This window comes from Narcine bancroftii, chromosome 1, assembly GCF_036971445.1.
Source record: "Narcine bancroftii isolate sNarBan1 chromosome 1, sNarBan1.hap1, whole genome shotgun sequence".
Lineage (NCBI taxonomy): Eukaryota > Metazoa > Chordata > Chondrichthyes > Torpediniformes > Narcinidae > Narcine > Narcine bancroftii.
This window is the reverse complement of record NC_091469.1, coordinates 61,188,995-61,203,690: the sequence shown is the minus strand read 5'-3', so window position 1 is coordinate 61,203,690 and position 14,696 is coordinate 61,188,995. Positions and strand designations below refer to the sequence as shown.

The 14,696-nt window shown below is 34.2% G+C and overlaps 1 protein-coding gene across 1 annotated transcript in view; it reads right to left on the bottom strand.

The window, feature by feature from the left end:
• The window catches only part of LOC138735984 (A disintegrin and metalloproteinase with thrombospondin motifs 19-like), a 377,361-nt gene that overhangs the window by 204,053 nt on the left and 158,612 nt on the right, over positions 1-14,696 (bottom strand). The window lies entirely within an intron of this gene.

Genomic DNA, 14,696 nt, shown 5'->3' with positions numbered 1-14,696 from the left:
TTTTTTAGTATTTCACTGCATTATTTCAAAAGCTCTTCAACCATCTGCTCTCCAGATGTATCCACTCACTAAGAATCACTGATTTGGGAAGTTAACAAAGGGATTAACTGTAGAAGCTTGGGAAAGCTTTCATTGTAGATTTTCCATTACCAAGAGACATTTGCAGCTACATTGTGCCTATGCAGTCAGATAACATTGAATTCATTGTTGATAGATCAATGATAGACTTGCCTATTAGGATTTTAAAAACTGAGCAAAGAACTTAGCAGCTGGAATGACAAACACCTGCTATGACCCAATAATATCAGTAACATGAGCAGGAGTGGGCTATGAAGCACTCCCCGTCATCTACTCCATCATTCACTGATCCTTTAACTTTGCTGACATCTTCCTATTTCCCTCAAATCCCCTTGGACCTTAACATTTATCCTTGACCATTGAGATTTAGTCCACATGTTGGAAGTTCAATATATTAACAAAATATCTGTTTTGTTTTGGTTCTTCAATCCCTTCACCCATAAGCATTGGTCCATTAGAGGTGATAGCTTTCAAGGAGAGAAGTTAAACAGTGGACTGACATGTCCTCCCAGACAGATGTTAAAATCCCACAGAACTTTTTTGAAAGAAGCAGGATATCTTTTCTGGTGCCCTGGCTAATAATTAATATTCAACAAATAACACTAAAAGTCATGTGGACATCATTCCATGGCTCCTTGTGAGAACTTGCTGCACACAAAACTCTTGCTGCACACAAACCTCTTGTCTTGTTCCCTACTTACAAAAGAGACAACACTTCATGTGCAAATCTAGATCTATAAAATCAGGATGGTGTAGTTGACACTGAGTCCAAAACCCTCATTAAAGTCACTGGGACAAGGTTCTCAAATCCCTTTTAAACACTCTGGGGTGAACACGAAAGTCTGCATTGTCTGTAAGGAGTTTATACGTTCTTCTCATGTTTGCATGGGTTTTCCCCGAGGGCTCCAATTTCCTCCCTCCATTCAAAACGCACTGAGGTTGTAGGTTAATTGGGTGTAAATTGGTCAGCATGGACACGTAGGCCAAAATGACCTGTTATTGAGCTTTTTTAAAAAATATATATTTTTCACACTATGAACCATACTGACCAAAATACACACAAACATTTCTCCCCTTTTGCCCCCTCCCTTCCCTCCCTCCTTCACCACCCCCCCCTCCCCACTCACTCAACGTTCAACATATATGATACATTAACCCATTAAACAATGTCATCACACAATGAAAATAAACAAGAAATTTGTGTCTTCTACTTTTACATACTGGGTCAGTTAATTTCATCTTCTTCTCCTTTTGTCAGTTTAGGCGGTGGAGGTGCACGGTAGGACTTCTATGTTGTGTTCCATGTATGGTTCCCATATTTGTTTGAATACTGTGATGTTATTTCTTAAATTATATGTTATTTTTTTCCAATGGAATACATTTATTCATTTCTATGTACCATTGCTGTATTCTCAGGCTATCTTCTAATTTCCAGGTTGACATAATACATTTTTTTTGCTACAGCTAAGGCTATCATAATAAATCTTTTTTGCGCTCCATCCAAATCGAGTTCAAGTTCTTTACTTTTTATATTACTTAAAAGGAAGATCTCTGGATTTTTTGGTATGTTGTTTTTTGTGATTTTATTTAATACCTGGTTTAGATCTTCCCAAAACTTTTCCACTTTCTCACATGCCCAAATTGAGCGAAAACATCTTTCTGATGATGTTGGGTCCGATTTATTTAAATTTTGGGGCGTGGTGTATAGCCTGTGTAACCAATTATATTGTATCATGTGTAACCTCATGCTTATTGTATTTCTCATAGTTCCGGAGCATAGCTTTTCCCATGTTTCATTCTTTATCTTTATGTTTAGATCTTGTTCCCATTTTTGTTTGAGTTTACAGCTTGTTTCCTCATTCTCTTTCTCTTGCAGTTTGATGTACATGTTTGTTATAAATCTTTTAATTATCATTGTGTCTGTAATCACATATTCAAAATTGCTTCCTTCTGGTAACCTCAGCCTGCTTCCCAATTTGTCCTTCAAGTAGGTTTTCAGTTGGTGCTATGCAAACATTGTACCATGAATTATACTATATTTGTCCTTCATTTGTTCAAAAGATAATAATTTATTTCCCGAAAAACAATTTTCTATCCTTTTGATCCCTTTTCTCTCCCATTCTCTAAAGGAAAGGTTAATATTGTGAAAGGGATTAGTTGATTTGCATCAATATTAGTTTTGGTAGTTGATAATTTGTTTTATTCCTTTCTATGTGAATCTTCTTCCAAATGTTGAGCAGATGGTGAAGTACTGGTGAATTCCTATGTGGCACCAGCTTTTCATCCCACTTATATAGTATATGTTCAGGTACCTTCTCCCCTATTTTATCTAGCTCTAATCTGGTCCAATCTGGTTTTTCCTTTGTTTGATAAAAATCTGATAGGTATCTTAATTGTGCTGCTCTATAATAATTCTTAAAGTTTTGTAGCTGTAAGCCCCCTTGTTTGTATCATTCTGTTAATTTATCTAACACTGTCCTCGGTTTCCCCCCTTTCCATAAGAATTTCCTTATTATTTTCTTTAGCTCCTTGAAGAATTTCTCTGTTAAGTGAATTGGTAACAATTGAAATAGGTATTGTATCCTTGGGAAGATATTCATTTTAATACAATTTACCCTTCCAATCAGTGTTAGTGGTAAATCTTTCCAATGTTCTAAGTTGTCTTGTAATTTCATTAATGGCTGATGATTTAGGAATTGAAGGAATATGGAGAAGTATCGGGGTACAAGATCAGCGCAAATAAAAGTGAAGCGATGCCAATGAATAATGCGGATTTCACAAAGTTTAAGAAAGAATCACCATTTAGATGGCCTGTCATAATGCTTTATGTCCACATTTAAAGTTTTAAAAATGCCTTCAAACTGTAGGGCATGAAAGAATTGTACAATGTAAATCTCTTTTCCAACTATACTTTAGAGATAAATTAAAACAGCTCTTGGTTATACAGGTAAATCTTGGTGCTCCCAGAAGTGTAGTGTCTTCTCAGGACAACCCTTGCAGTTGAGGATGATTTGCTTGCACACTGCTTTCATTGGTGTGGGAGCACCAGACATTTCTACAGATTGAACAGGAAGTGCCTGACAGGATGGGTGATTTGTAAGGTGGTGTGCTCCTTCTGCTGCTTCAATATTGTGCTTCCATTGCACGGTCTCAAGGTCTGGAGCATAGTCCACTGTAGATTTGCTATTTTTCCCACTAATTCTGAGGATTACCACCATTCGCACATGATGTTTGTTAGAGATGTGGTACTGCATTATGGTGAGAATAGTTGAAAAGGTGTCAGGGCATTGGAGCAGCCTCTATTGATCACAGTCTTCCTTGTGATTTATTCTCTTGTAGACCCATTGCTTTGGAATCTGGGCATAGTTCTACGTGGTTGATAGAGTCAGAGGCTCTAGTGAAGTCTACTGCTCTTTGTACTTCCCTTGGAGATGTCCTGCAGCAAAGATCCTCTCTAGATGGATGTAACTTGTGTAGTATTATTTCTGTCATTGGGAGGATGTAGCTGAGGGGGACTCTGGCAATGAAAGTGTACAAAGCAACTAATGAACAATCCTACAGATATTGTGCAATTTACTCAAAGACTGAGTCAAAGTCTGAGGAACAGATAGCACTTCAGACCTTGCCTATCCTGACAGATGAGGAAGACCATTTAATTAATCCATCAAAAATATTCTTGCATTATTTAAATGCTGCTTGAGTGGGTGAGTTCTTCCAGAATTTTATTTTTGCTACCATATTGAAAACCCTCACATCAAAACACAACCCTATTTGTTTGATCAGATATACAATGTAAATAAAATCTGAATTCAAATGTTACATATGTTATTCCTTAATTTTACCTGATACAATGTGCTTTAGGCTGACATTAGGAATGTTCAGAATACAAGCACAGATGCAGGATCAGTAGATCTGTGCAAGTATACACACTCAAAGTCCCTCTCAAAAAAGAAGAAGGTGCAGTAATAATCATAATTTGATTGCCAGTCAAAAGCTGATCACAATCTCAAGAAGCAGAGGATGACTTTGTTTGAATTCTGCCCCCATGATCACTGATAGGTGCTGAGGCAGCCAAATACAAGCAGCAGACAGCCTTGCTTGAGCAATATTGAGCATGCAGTGTACATTACTCCCACAAAGCTCCTGTGCTCGATAATAGATGAAATGTGTTTTATTTTCTAACATTGTCCTTGATGAAGATACCTTGATGAAGGGCTCAACCTTGAAACACCAGTTATGTATCTCTATCTTTGCTCACATTAAGGACACTGTTTGTTTTGGTAATTTTTTCCAGTATTGTGTTTTTACTTTAATCACAGTGTTTATAGACTTTCATGTTTTACTTCTGTCTACTGAAAAAATTTGTTTGTTTGTCAAAATTCATAGTTTTGGGGTTTACATTATTTTGGTTGATGAATTCTAAAGCTGCCAACTCATACAGCAAATGAGCTTCACAAGCCTGGATGACTTCCATTACCGAAGAGTCCATTTTAAAATGGGTCCTTGGCCTTTGTCAAACTGCTGATCATTGCCACCAGATTTGATGTGCCCTCACCTAAGCATCTGCACATCTTCCAGCTGGGATACCACCACTATCTCAGAAACAGCGATTTGCAAAATCTTGCTCAGTTTTTCCAATAAAATGAACCTGTACATGATTCAAATTAAGCATTAAATTCATTTGAAATATTGCTCTTCAGTTTTACATGAGGTGTTATAGCATGATTTTTTAATTTTTTTTTAATTTTTCACACTATGAACCACAGTGTCATTTTCTCCCCTTTTACCCCCCTCCATTCCCTCCCTCCTTCCCACCCCCCTCCCCACCCACTAAACATTCAACATATACGATACATTAAACCCATTAAACAATGTCATCACACAATGGGTGTTATAGATGTTATGGACCACTCTGCGATGAGATACAGCAGAACATTTTCATGACAGAAATTGCCAACAAAATATAACAGAAAAGTGATAGTCAGATTCATTAGTGGTTTTCTGCAAAGATGAATTATGTCAAAGAAGCATTGTTGACCACCAATACACTGGCATTCACTGAGCTCTTAAAAGAGACAAGCAGAAGATAGCACGTCAAGCCATATTTAATATACAACCATCTGAAAAATGTGGAGAAGAATAAATTGCAACAAATTTTCATCTAAATTACAGTCAAGACTTATGGTCTTAATTACTCTTTAGTCAGCTGTTCAAACCATACTAAGGGGGAAAAAAAAGATAAAAATCTGATTGGGATGATGTTAAGTATTTTTTTTAGTGAAATATTATTGAAATTGAACAAAATATTATGTTATTGGCGATCATTGGTTTAACCAAAGAGCAATTACACATATCCTGGTGTAAAGTGTATTCACATTTTTTTAATCATCTCAATCACATGTATAAAGAAAAGCACTAGTGTGCTTCAGTATATTTGCATTGTCATTAAACAATAATACATGAAGAGAAGACAAATTAAAAAAAATTAGCAAGTCTATTGGTAGAAAAGATAAATGCATGCTAATTGTTTTGTTGCAGACAACCTTTAGATTTTCCAAATCAGAAACTCACAAAGAACTTGAATGACAGAGGTTTTCAGTTAAAACTTCCACTTGTGCTTCAACTGAACCTGAAATAAATCAGCTTAATCCTGGTGTGACCTCAACACAGACAAGCCCAGCACGACGCCTGTCAATGCAGGGTTCAAGTTTCACCTTTGATCTCATTACAAAGGTGCAGTGTTTTGTGCTTATTAAGCCTTTAACCGCAGATTAGTAGGGCGTCTGTCTGACACTAGAAGACTACCCGATTTAATGATCTTCACCAGAAAAGGAAGGGAGTGAAGTGAGTAATATGTAATATGTCAAAAAGTAGTTCGTAGCCTGGATGAAAGACAGGATAACTCCAATGAAAGATAAATATAATGGGAGTGAAACAATCAAGTCCTCACTGTGGCAGCAGCTTTTCAGCTGTGTGCGGGGTTGGTCAGAAATCGCAGGATCAACTGATTACAATATTCCTAAATTGAGCACAGTAGCACTGGAAATTTGCCCCAGGAAGGGAGGGAATGGCAGTGAACAGAAGGTTTATTTGCATGGAGCGATATAAAGAGGCCATGCGCTCTGTGGCTGCAACTGATAAGGGAAGCCATTCTAAGTGTTTGAACACTTTGCTGGCCTCTGCATTGGATCATCTTGGAGGGGGTCACTGAAATTTCCAGATGTATTCTCAAGGCATTAGCCAACAAGATAAAGTGGGGAGATGCAGGCTGGCAAGCACATTGCCATACACTTATCATTACTTTCTCCTCATTTATAGAAGGAAATGCATGGGTACCAGCAGGAATTGGAAACCAACAGATGGAGTTTGGACTCAATGGCTCCCCACATGATGACAGAATGCTGGTCAGTCGCATTAGTGCCCTTTGATGACAGTGGGGTTGAAAACTTTGAGAAGAATCATGGATTTAAAAGAGCCCAGCATCCCTTTCTCTTTATCTATCCATGACTCCAAAGCATGTGGCATTCCTGTGATAGTTTTATTTACCTATACTAATGCTCGTTTCCTTCCAGATTTAGGTATATATTCATAGCTGCCTTGGTGTGTGTGTTGAACTCATCTTGCCAGATGAGTGAAGCAACCATTCCAATAATTTAATCACATTGATAATGGGTGGAAACTCACAATTAGCAGGAATGGAGAATTGAGTGCAAGGATCAGTCAGGATTTAACTTTCTGACATCCAGCCTGAATTAACAAAATTTCCTCCAAAAAATATTTGAAGACCAAATTATTCTTATTTCCTAATTACCACAAATTAACCTTCCTATCAAGTGACTCACTTTCTCTCCCCATGAGCTGTCTGAGGCCTGCACGAGACTGTTCACAACTTTTGTATCATATTTGACTTGAAATATCTTTCAGACCTCTTGTACTTTCCATTATTTAGACACCTTGGTCTTTCTCACCTCTGATCTGCTTCCCGATTCTATCTGCTGCCTTCAAATTTCTGCATAAATATGCTCTTTAATCTCACCTTCACAAGCATCCGGTTTATTGGGGATCCATCACCTGTGGTTTAAGGTATCCTGCCAAAGAGGTCATAACTTCTAGAATTTCTTCTACCAACTCGATTTAACTTTTTTTGCAAATTTCAAATCATCCCTGATTAACCATGTTATTCATCCATCAAGATATGGCAGCTAATCTTCAGACTTACTTTTAATATTCTCATCTTTTATTCCATTTCAGCCATAGTCACACCTCCCCATCAATTTCACCATATCTCTGGAAGTTCACCCAGCCAGGCTACTCTCCCATTTATTGTCATTACCCTAATTCTGGCCTTACTAAAATAATTCTCCAATTAGTCAGCTGACCTGCCAAATTCTGAAGCCCTGCAATTGCTTTTCCCAAAACACACTTTACCTCTTTCCTCTTTTATGAATTTCCTTCCAATCTTCTGCTTTGGCCAAGCTGTTCATCTGCAAATTTGGTTTAATGAACCTTAAGATGGTCGATTGTCTTAAAAGTGTGATGTGTTTTTGCTTCTGTAACTGTTTACCTGAGAAGATTGTATTTCAGACTTTTTCAACAGTTCAAAAGCCAATCTAAGCTCTTAATTAAGTTTTTTTTGTCTCTGAAGCAATGTCATAACCAATGAATGGGAAATGAAAATGAGAAAGATTGTTCTAGGCACTGATACTTTGTGAAGAAACATCAACACATTGTTGACTGGCATGGATATGATGGGTTGAGTGACTTCCTTCCATGGCATAAACCTCAATAATTTCTCAAGCTGCCCACATGAACAGAATAGAGAAAATCTGTAATGAGTTTTATTACAGAATAGAATCTCTGTGCATTATTGAAGATGTATGTCTGTAATTGTAGCTACAATGCTCAAATTCAAAACTCAACTCCAGAAGTAAGCCCCAAAGAAATCATAAATCCTTTTTTAGAAATGTTTTGTTAACTACAGCAGAATTTGCAAATATTAATGGAAAACATTACAAGGCAACAATATGAAAAATGAAGTCATTCAATCATTATGCAGCAAGAGTTGGCACAATAGGAACATCGTTCATTATTAAAAGGGACTGAAAGCTGCCAAAATTAACTAACAACATTATTTTATGTTATAAGTTGTGTTGGAGCCAATTTTGCACTTAACAGACAAACTATTTGAAACTATTTTAGATAATAATATCATATAGATAAATGGACTGGAGAGGACAATGTGCATTCTGGATTTTTTGAAAGGTAATAGACCCATAGTCATTGCAATTGTGGCAAGGTAAGACTTTCATTAATTTTTGGTCTGTGCTGCTGCTGGGTTAACGTCAGGGTCATCAGAATTTGAGCCTGGCTTGGATGAAGGGAGAAATAACTCTTGTCTTGAGGAACTTAGTAGAGTGGCAAGATGGCTTAGTTAAAGCAGTTTTTGTTTATGGCCCTTTCCCCTTCATCAAATGGACAACTGTTTACCAAATGCAACTGATGTATTCCACATTCAATTTCCTTCCAGTGGGATGTGCAGACACCTCTTTGTGAGTAGGATTGATTTATTCTCTGCTTTACATATTTACCAATTGAGGGCAAATTAGGGAAACTAGCATGGGTTTAGCATAAAATCCACCTACTCTGGAAGGGTAGATTTTTATTTCCCATGTTCATACACCTAGTTGTTTTTTTTTGTTCTAACATAAAGGAAACATAGAAAATTTCCATTTTAAGAACATAATATCTTCTCATACTTTCAGCAATTATGCACAACATCAATGTCCTACTGAGAAATGTTAAGATAATTTGACTGATGTTCTAATGCAATACTTCAGACCTGTGCCAATAAAGTTCACATTCACATTAGGCATTAGTAACCGTCAATAATTTGATATCAAATCAGCAAAATTGGTGAATTTGAAAGATCTCATGATCTTGAAACTATTTATTTATTTGAACATTTTACTCAATTTACTCCATCTACTCAATTTATGAGGTCTGATATACAATGAAGTAATCTATTTCTTACATTAATTGTATTAGACATAACCTCTTTGTATAGATTTTGCAAATCCTGCTGATCTATTATCGTATTTAGATCTTGTTTCCACCTTTCCTTTAAATTACACAAACCTACTTTAGGTATTCATTCTTGTAACAAAAGATAGGCAATTGAAATAAATTTTTTAGTCATTCCATCAACTATAATTTGCTCCAAATTTTTAAGATCATTTAAAACAATATCAGATCCTAGTTTCTCTCTTAAATAGGCTCTTAACTGAAAATAACGTATTTCGATGAATATCATATTTAATTTTTAATTGATCAAAAGACATCAATCTATCATTATCGTAACAATCTCCAAATTTTGAAATTCCTTTACTTTTTTTTTCCAAAAGATAAATATATGGAAAAATAAAGGATCAATTAATGGCATTTTTAACAAAAGAAGATTTCCATCAATTTCTAATTTAGTTTTGTTCCAAATATTAAGCAAATGTTTTCATATTGGTGCATCTTTATCTGTTGTTATACACTTTGGCTCCCATTTATAAATCAACTCCTCTGGGATAATTTCTCCTAACTTATTTAATTCAATATGCACCCAAGATGGCTTAGTTTTTACAAACAGGGAGACAAAAAAATCTTAATTTTGCTGCCTTATAATAATTTTTAAATTTAGAAAGTTGTAGTCCCCCTTGTTCATATTTCCACGTTAACTTTACTAAAGACTTCCTTACCAATTTTTCTTTCCAGAGAAATTTCCTAACTTGTTTATTAAAATCTTTTTTAAAAGTTTGGGGGGTATAAATATAGGTAAAGTTTGAAATAAGTATTGAATCCTTGGAAAATATTTATTTTAATGAAATTAACTCTCCCAATTAACATAATATGTAAATTTACCCATCTATATTTTTAAATACTGGAATATAATTTAATTTATATAAATTTTCAAATTAATATCAATAATACCTAAATATTTAATCTTAACTGTCTATTTAAATTGAACTTCTTGTTGAAATTGTAAATAATCTCCTTTTAACAATTCCACTACTTCACTTTTATCCCAATTTATTTTATACCCTGAAAATTTACCATATTCTAACAACCGACTATAAAGTCTTGGTAATTGTAGTTGTGGTTAAGTTAAATAAATTAATACATCATCAGCAAATATTTTATGTTCAGTCTGATTTATTACAAACCCTTTCAAATGTCGGTCATCTTAAACTTTTGTGCAAGTGGCTTTATAGCTAATGCAAACAAAGCTGGTGGTAAAGGACATTCCTGCCTACAAGATTTCGTTAATTTAACGATATCTGCCCATTTGTTATTAGCTTAGCTTTAGGATTTCTATATAGTGCCTTAATCCAATTTATAAAATTTTCACCAAAGCCAAATTTACTTAAAATCTTAAATAAAAATCCCATTCTAATCTATCAAAAGCATTTTCTGCATCTAAAGCTACTATGACACTCAAATCTTCTTTCTCCTGTGCTAAATGGATTATACTCAATAACCTTGCTAAATTTCCTGAAGTTTGTCTATTTTTAACAAAACCCATCTGGTCCATATTTATCAATTCATGAAAATACTAATTAATCCTATTTGCTAATACATTTGGTCTAATTTTATAATCAACATTCAATAAAGATATAGGTCTATATGAAGCTGGTTTTAATGTGTCTCTGTCTTTAAAAAAAAATAACTGTAATTACTGCCATGGAAAATGTTTCAGGAAGATAATGTTGTTCAAAAGTTTGTTCTAATACTTTCATAAATAATGGAATCATAAATCTTTAACTCCTTTATAAAATTCAACTGGAAACCCATATTCTCCTGGAGATTTATTATTTTGTAAACTATCAAGTGCATCATAAACTTCTTATTCAGTAAAAGGACTATCTAAATCATCTTTACCTTCTTGAGTTAAATTTGGTAATAACAATCATGACAAATATTCATCTATAGCCTCCTCATCATGTAATGATTCAGATGTATATAACTTTTCATTGATTTTTTGTGGTTTATATGTCACTTCATTGTTATTCTGTTGCATTGCAGTAATTATTCTAGAAGATTATTCCACTTTTAATTGCCAAGTTAAGACTTATGTGAACATTCCCATAATTCATAATATTTCTGCTTAGATTATATCATTTTCTCTATTCTATATGTTAACATTGTATTATATTGTATTTTTAATTAACTAAACTTTTATATTTATTCTCAGAAGATGATTTTTGAATTTCCTTTTCCAATTATGTATTTCCTTTTCCAATTTATCTATATCCATCATATATTTATTTGTAATATTTGAAGAGTAACTTATAATTTGTCCTCTTAAATAAGATGTCAACACATCTGAAATTATAAACATATCTTCTGTTGAATGTAAATTGGAATGACAGAACAATTGTATACGTTGTCTTATAAAAAAACAAAAATCTGGTCTTTTCAATAATAAAAAATATAATTTCCACCTATAGACTGAGTGTTGTTTTTAAACAAATTCCAATTCAATCAACAGTGGAAAATTATTGGATAATATTCTATTTTTATAATCAACATACAGAACTCTTGATTGATTTTTGAGCAGAAAGTAAGAAAAGGTCAATTCTAGAATATGTGTCAAATCTACTAGAATAAAAAGAATAATCCCTATCCTTGGCATGCATCCTTTTCCATATATCAATGAAGTTAAAGTCTTTCATTAAGGATAACAATATTTTAGTCATCTTTGACTTAACTATAGTTCTCGATGATATATTCAATCAAGGTTCCAAACAAAAATTAAAATCACCACCCACTAAAACATTTTCACGTACATCTACTAAATTCAAAAAAGTATCTTGTATAAATTTTTTGATCATCTCTATTAGGTGCATAAATATTTAATAAATTCCACTCCTTAGAAAATATGACAATTTACCATTACATACCTTCCTGCCTTATCTGGATTTTAACTGGTAATTAAAAAAATATATATAATTGCCACTCCTCTCACTTTAGAATTGAATGCACAAAAAATTATATGATCGATCCAATCTCTTTTCAATCTCAAATGTTCATTTTCAGTTAAATGAGTCTCTTAGGCATTTAGGCAATATTTACTCCTAATTTCTTAATAATGAGATAAAATTGTCTTTCTTTTTATTGGGCTGTTAACCCTATTAACTTTAAAACTCAAAATCTTAACTGCTTTACTCATTGATCTTATCTATACAGTTTAAAAAATCCCTCGCAATCACTCCTGTCCAGGAAGAATTCCCACAAGTTAATCGGGTCTGCAGATTTGTTACATTTGTTCAAAGTAAAAACATTACATTTGTTCAAAGTAAAAACATTGTAAAAAGATGATTATACAAAAAAAGAAAAAAGAATGAAAGAAACCCCCCCCATGTCAAAGATGCTAGCATTATCACCCTCCATTTTACAGGTTGTGGTCAAGCCACAAAAACACAAGTAGTTGTCAGAAATCAACAAAAATCTCCGAGGGAAAAAAAGCTTTCCATTAAAGCACCAATACTTCCCCACACAAAATCTCTTCATCAAAATAAGGAAAAATTAATTTAGCAAGTCCTCTTGTAGAGATGTTTGAACCTTTGACAGGTCCTTAACATATTCTTCATCCTGAACATAATTGTTGAAAAACACATTCTGTTGATCTAGCAAGAATATTTTCAACAGTGTTGGATAAGGAAGAAGAAACCTACAACCTTTATCGTATAGAGCCCTCTTGACTGGGTTAAACTCTCCTTTTCTTCAAAAGAGCCTGACTCAAATCTGGTTTAAAAAATTCTTATCCCCTTCATAATTCTAATCACAATAGAATGAGATGTCTGATTTGGTCTAAGAGCTCTATGGGCTCTCTCAATCAAGATCGTATCTTCAAAATTAATCTTTCCATATATTTCCAGTATCCATTCTTGGAAAAATCAAATGATGTCTTGACCTTCTTTACCTTTGGACATCCTGACTATTTTAAAAGTATTTGTTCTACTGTAATTTTCCAAAATATCAAATTTCTCAAGCAAAAACCAAATCAGTAATTGAATCTTCATTAACATTTGATCTTTCTGCAATACATTGTACTTCTTCACGGTCATTTTGAATTTTTTCTTCCAATTTATTAATCCTTTATGAAACATTATTTATCAATTTAGTCATATCAGTTCTAACTTGCTTTAGTTCTACAGTTAAACATTTAAATTACTTTCCAATGCATCTGAAAGTTTATCAATTTTGGTCTCAGTTTTATCAATTTTCTTATTAAAAGTCTTTCCCTTGCCTTCAAATCCTTCTCCTTTTGTACTTGTTCTCTTCTTCTTCACTTGCAGAGTTATTGGAATCCTCCTTCATGTTGAAAATGTCTCCCTCTTGCCTAGTAAGTGGCCCTTTAAAGTTTGTGGAAATATTTTTTCCAACTGGTTTTCTTCTACAGCATGCAAGTGTGACTCTTCGTGCATGTGCGGTATAGTTTTAATTTTTCCAACAGCTCCATCTTTATGGACTACTGCAGGGATGGTTCCGGAAGACAGTTCCACATGCGGGCTATCTCCAGCGGGTCCAGATCAAACATCAATGGCCTGCTTCGAGGACAAGATAGGCCTAAATTCTCTCTCCTTTCTGTCATCCCATTTTTCTATTTGTGTGGTCTTTAAAACTTTTTCTTTCTTCGGAGACATTTTTTTTCTTACTGGTAAGTACTTCAAAGTAATTTTTAAATGGTTTTTGTAACTTTAACTTTCCTTAATATGTATGTTTTTTAGTAAATCCCTCGGGAGTCGGTAGGGTGTGTGATGTTCCTCATGATTCCCCATGATCTTGAACTTTGAAACATTATCTTTCCATGCTGGCTGGCTATTCCAATATCTTGTTTTCTGGAAATTGCCAATTTGGTGTTGAGCACAGCACCTGAGATATTTATGGTTACCATTTTACCATTCAGTCCTAGAAATGTAAATGGCCCACTGGTCTATTGTACATTTTATTGTCTACCACTGAGTAACTTCAGAAGATTAACAGAATTAAATAATTATCATAAAGACCTATCGGCAGGTTCATCAGTGGATTGACTAATGAACTTGAACAGCAGAAAGGAAATTCAACCATCGGCCTGTACATTTATCTGTGTTTTCACTAGGCCAAAATTATGTTGTTTGTTCCAAATAGTGGATGGCATATTTCAGAGCCATCTGCAACACTGGGTGACAATTTTAAACATAAAACAAGATAACGTCAACATAGCTAGAATAATCAATTCATGGCTTTATCGGGTTCCAGAAAAACCTAATTGGCAATTGTGTAATCCGAACAAATGCTCGTGCGGACAGAAAACATAAACGATCAACTCAATCACAGGGGAATGCAATGTGGGAATGCTGCTACAAATAAAATTATACTGAAAGTTAACAATAATAGTTATTTCTTGATTAAATGTTCCCTCTCTGAGAATAAAGCTTTGCCAATAAGTTTTAACATCATTTAAAACATAATCATATACAAATATATTTAATTGTTAAATTTCCTCTTCCAACATAGCAGGAAGTACATTTGCATTTTTTCACCCGAACACATTAAATAATCTAATAGTTGCTCCAAATAGCATAAAT